Raw genomic sequence first — 5,595 nt, forward strand, 5'->3', positions numbered from 1 at the left:
GAGAGGCCACAAGAGTGAGAGGCCCGCGTACCGCAAAAAAAAAAAAACAAAAAAAAAAAACATGAAAAGGCGAGTCTCAGTCTCAGAAGAAGATGTCTGCAATACATATAACTGGCAAAGTATTCATTTCCAGAGTAAAGGAAGAGCCACTATAAATCAGTAAGAAAAAGGCGAATGACCCAATAAAAACTGGGCAAAAACCTTACAGACGCTCACAAAAGAGCGTATCCAGATGGTCAAATAAACTATTGAAAAGGTGCTCAACCTCATTACTCATCAGGAAAATGCAAATTAAAACCACAGGAAGCTACCACTACACAGCCACCGGAATGGCAAAAAAAAGAGCGAGCGCCAGGCGTCACTGAAGATAAGGAGCCACTGGAACCCTCATGCATTGCTGTGTGGGGTGTAGAAATGGCACAGCCACTTAGGAAAATTGTTTGGCAGATTTAGTAAAGCTAAAGCTTTCCCACTCTAGAACCCAGTAATTCCACTCACAGGTACACATACCCAGTGCCTGAGCTGACAAAAAGATATGTACAGAGTGTTCAAAGGAGAAATTCCCTGGCGGTCCAGTGGTTAGGACTTTGTGCTTCCGCTGCAGGGGGTACAGGTCCGATCCCTAGTCGGGGAACTAAGATCCTGCATGCCATGTGGTGCGGACAAAAGATTAAAAAAAAAAAAAAAGAATGTTCAAAGGAGTTGTCTCCAAATCCCGTCAACAGAAGATGGGACATAGATTGTGGTATATTCATACAATGGAGTGCTACACACACAACCATGACAGAATACACATTGTCTGAGTCCATGCATATGAAGTTCAGGAAGAAGCCAAGCAAAAATATGAGTCAAATCATGGTCGTAGCTGGTGGGCATATGGATTGAGATGGTGCAAGGGGAACTTTTTGGGGTGTGGAAATAATCTATATCTGGACTGGGGTGGTGGGTATATACATGCATATAAATGTAAATAACTATCAAGCTGTCCATTTAAGATGAGTGAGTTTTATGTACTTTATATATGTTATGCTTCGATTTAAAAAAATGAAAAGATGCAGATTCTTATGTCCAAGTGAAGTAATAACAACAATAGTAATGTATTGAGTACCTTATATGTGCCGGGTGCTTTATACAGATTCTTTCACTTCATCCACCCAAACTCACCTGTCGGCCGGGTATTATTCTCATTTTACACGTGAGGAAACTGAGGCTTAGAGAGGTTCACTAGCTCGTCTGAGACTCACAGCTAGCGGGTGCAGGGGCCAGGACTTGAGCTCCACAATCCAAGCTCTTGCCACTCGGCTTGGGATCTCAGACGGATTCTTGGTTCACCATCAAAGCTCTCTGTCTTGCCTGCTACTCCTCCCAAACACAGAAGCCTTAGATACCATATTTTAAAGAGAACTTCATCGTGTATCCGGATATTCCAGGAACTCAAATCCCTCTACCTTCTTTAAAAAAAAAAAAAAAAATCCCCTTTATGCATCCTTTCCATGAATTTGTTCCAATCGGAAGAACTCATGGTTTCCTACCCAACCCGTTCATTTTAATCGTTCTGTGTTGTAAATTCTCTGAGAATGAGGCACTGAGTATTGGCTATAGCGGTCAAAGTTGTGAGCCAAGCTTGAACGCCAACTCTGCTCCCCTTAAACGGTGAGGCTCTCAGGAAGTTAATTTCTCAAAGCCCTTGTTTCCTTGTCTGTACAAAGGGGACAGTGGTAATTACCTTATAGTCTCATTGTGAGGGTAAAATGAGGTCCTACATCAGAAGTGCTCAGCTCAGTGCCAGCCCCATAGCAAGTGCTCAGAAAAGGGTGACGTAGAAATGTCAGGGCTTTCCCTTTATTGATGTCCAATTCCTTCCAACCCTCTTCTTCTTATTATTATTTAAAATTTGTTGGCTGCGCCGCGCCAGCATGTAGAATCTTAGTTCCCCAACCAGGGATCAAATCTGCGCTCCCTGCATTGGAAGCTCAGAGTCTTAACCACTGGGCCACCAGGGAAGTCCCCCGACCCGCTTAAAAACACTTAACACTTTGCTCCTCTAAACGTTCAACACGTTTGAAAAAAAAAAAAAAAAAAGTTATGCTCATGATTTCTCCAGAGAGTGGAGATGCAGAAGGAAGGGGGCAGAATCTCAGTGCTTCAGTGAGGGAGAGGGAAGGGAGGTCATTTTCAAGTAGATCGGTCAGCGAGAGGGTATTATTTGTGTGGCTCTTCAAAAATGGGTAGGGTTTAGTCCCAGAGAGAGGACCAGGAAGGTCATTCTAAGTTGGGGGACGGGGAGGAGGTGGAACCCAGAGGAGGTGGGGGCTGGGGAATGGTGAGCCCGCCATTTTGGTGGGCACCTAAGATTTATGTTGGGACTTGTGGAAGATCACGTTGGCTCCAGATGAGGTCCCACCAAGAAATCTGGACATTTTCTATAGGACCTGGAGTCGTGGAACATTTTTGAGTAGGGAGGTGTACGAGGAAGCCGGGACGTGCACACCCAAATGGGAGGTGAAATCGACTCGGTCAGGAGGCCAGTGAGGAGAGAAACGTGTGGGTCCAGGTGGAGATGAGTTGGGTGTACCTCAGGGTGGAGGTGGTGGGATGGAAGGGAGGTGCAGGTAGATAGGGAAGCGGGGGGAAGGACTCCTCAAATCTGGGAGCCACTCTTCTGAGTTTACGAAGCAGGGAGGAAGTCAGTTTGGAGATGATGATGAAACGGATTCCTTAGTGGCTAAGACCAGAGGGCGTGCATCTCATCTCGCCCTGGTTCCTTACCTCCTTCGGCCTGCTATTGGCACATTCTCAAGAACACACTGTCCTCTTCTGGCCTCAGACTTGCACAGGACACCCGAAGGACAGACACTGGCTTTCTACAAGCTTCCTTTCCACCCTTGCCACACGGGAACCCACAGAGGGAGGTGTGTCAAGACCCAAACAGATCCCACAGCGGAATCGTTTCCAAATAGACCCCTCCCCAAAGTAAGAGTTTGTTGAGGTGCTCTTCCAAGGGGTGGGGGGACCTTTTTTATTCAGCCTGTGAAAAGTTAACAAAAGGCCTCCCAATTTTATGGAGAGATGCAAACAGTGTTTTGAATAAAAATCCCTTTGTTATTGTTGTTTTACAGAGCTGTAGCCGTGGCCAGGAAGAAATCCGCCCCCTCCGAAGGTTGTTTTTGTGAGCGCTCTTGGGAGCATTGTTCTAAAAATGGGAAATTACATATCACTGTGCCAAAGGAAACAAACACCTGCAGTTAAAGGGATACCTTCCACCAGGTGGCTTTTAGAGTCCCAGCCAGCTCTGGACCAAGGGCTGTTGCACCAGTTCTTTTTGGTGCGTTTCTTCACTTCTAAGGGAATCGGGTTTGTAACCAGAGTGGGCTTTGGCAACGATGGGGCTCGGTTGATGGTCCTTCACTTATTCACTCAGTAAACATCTATCAAGCATCTGTGCTGGGTCAGTGTTAGTGGTTTCACTACTCCCTTCCCTGGCGTTGTTAAAATTACTGGGAGCGTTGGCTGCAGGCAGCGACTTTCTGACACTGTTTTTCAGAGTCAGTATTTGACTTCCGCCCCCAGATGATGAGGAGCCAGAGAGAACATCAACTTCTTCTCTCCTTCCTCTCCTTTCTTTCTCCCCTCCCTCTCTCCCTCCTTTCTCTTCCTTCTTTATTAGTCTACAGAAGTAAAACCGCTATTTTCAACATGTCAGTCAATACACTTCTTTAGGCAAAAGATTTTTCTTTTCTTCTTCTTCTTTTTTTTTTTTTTTTTTTGGCCACACCGCGCGGCAGGCAGGATCTTAAGTTACCCCAACAGGGATGGAACCCATACGCCCTGCAGTCTAACCACTGGACAGCGAGGGAATTCCCAGGCTAAGGATTTTTCAAAGTTTCCGGTCACTGGGGTACAGTCTGAAATTCTTGTCTATGGTGTGAGATATCGAAAGGTAAATTTTTGGTTATCTGGTTAATATTTAACATTTTCAGCATCAATATAATTGCAAAATAATCAGGTCTTGAAATTTATTGATCGTGAAATAAATACATTTCAGATAGATTTGTGGTTTCAAAGAATCCAGTTTCATAAGCTGATCTCATCTTGTTTCTCATAAGAAACAAGAATTAAGAAGGGAGCAATGGAAAACAATGAGCTTCTAACTTTTGGGAATGCGTTGACTTTGGTTAGAACTTCCTGCCCATGAAGTGCTTGCCTTCCTCCAATGGGTTGGCCATAGAGTGATGGCAGATCTTTGGGAGTCAGGGTTATCTCCCTGGGACCACTTGGTTATTGATGTGGTCCCACCGGGAAGTAGAGGGATGGAATAAAAAGGCTCTCCAGTCCTGTAATGTACTTAATCTACTGTCTTAGTTTCCAGATGGGTCTTAACTTAGCCACTAGAGGAAGAGCCTAGGAGCTGAGTCTTGAAGGAATCTTAAGGTTGCCAGATTTAGCAGATGATAATACAAGATGTCAGGCTAAATTTGAATATTTTTTAGGTTTTTAAATATATATATATTTATTTGACTGCACTGGGTCTTAGTTGTGGCAGGCAGGACCTTTAGTTGTGGAATGTGGAATCTAGTTCCCTGATCAGGGATCGAACCCAGGCCCCCTGCTTGGGAGATCAGAGTCTTAACTGCTGGACCACAGGGAAGTCCCTAAATTCGAATTTTAGATAAATAATGATTTTTTTTTTTTTTTTTTTTTTTTTTTTTTTTAGTATAGCTGTGTCCCAAACATTGCATAGGGCACAGAGGATGGAGCTTGGGTCTTCAAGTGACTTTGGGAAGGGGAGACATTATAGTCTGTGGAGGTGGGAACAGCATGGGTTTGTTGCCTGTTTAAATATTAATGTGTGTACCTCATGGTAATGCAGGGAAGTGTCGCCCGAGGAAGGAGGTCTGCCCGCCAGGAAGATGGTCTGTTCTGGGCTGGTGGCATCAGGAGATTGACCCTTTGCTCTGCCTTCTCTGGGCTGGCGGGAGACAGATGAGAAGTGGGTCCTGGTTGTCCCTAGATAGCACTGTCCAGGTCTGCCTTGTGGTTCTGTGGTAGCAGGACCTGCCTGAGGGACACAATGAGAAGGGCTCCATGTCCCGAAGGAGGCTGCACACTGAGCATCCACACTGAGAGCTTCAATGATTGGTGGATTAATCAGTCAGAGGCTAGTGGACCAGACGGCGTATCCTCCCCTGTGGACGAGCATCAGGAAGGTCGGGAAGTGAGCACAGACTTAGAACCAGTAAGCGTTCTTCCATCGCTTTTTCTGCCGGCTCAGGACCTCTGTGCCTCCCCCGCACTGCTATCCATCCCCTCCTCTTTGGCACAGGATATCAGGTTAGATTTCCACGTCCTACACGACCCCCAGGTTCTGGTCCTGCCCCCCCAGATGACTCCCTCATCACCTTGCTGGAGTGTAGTGTGTGGCTGCATTCTTTTCTCCTAGTTAGAGACAATCTCTTGGTTCATCCCCATAGATAGCTCACCCCATGTACCATCTGTGAATTTACCAGCCTAACCTGGAGGGCAATCTTTTTTTTTTTTTTTTAACATCTTTATTGGAGTATAATTGCTTTACAATGGTGTGTTAGTTTCTGCTTT

The 5,595-nt window shown here is 45.5% G+C and overlaps 1 long non-coding RNA gene across 1 annotated transcript; it reads left to right on the top strand.

Annotated features, from left to right (window-relative positions):
• The first annotated feature begins 2,779 nt into the window (after positions 1–2,779).
• Positions 2,780–3,637, top strand: LOC114488026 (uncharacterized). Its single transcript, XR_003683704.2, has 2 exons — positions 2,780–2,973; positions 3,120–3,637. It is a non-coding gene; the product is annotated as an uncharacterized lncRNA (long non-coding RNA).
• Positions 3,638–5,595: the final 1,958 nt, after the last annotated feature.

Source organism: Physeter macrocephalus, chromosome 16 (genome assembly GCF_002837175.3).
Source record: "Physeter macrocephalus isolate SW-GA chromosome 16, ASM283717v5, whole genome shotgun sequence".
Classification (NCBI taxonomy): domain Eukaryota; kingdom Metazoa; phylum Chordata; class Mammalia; order Artiodactyla; family Physeteridae; genus Physeter; species Physeter macrocephalus.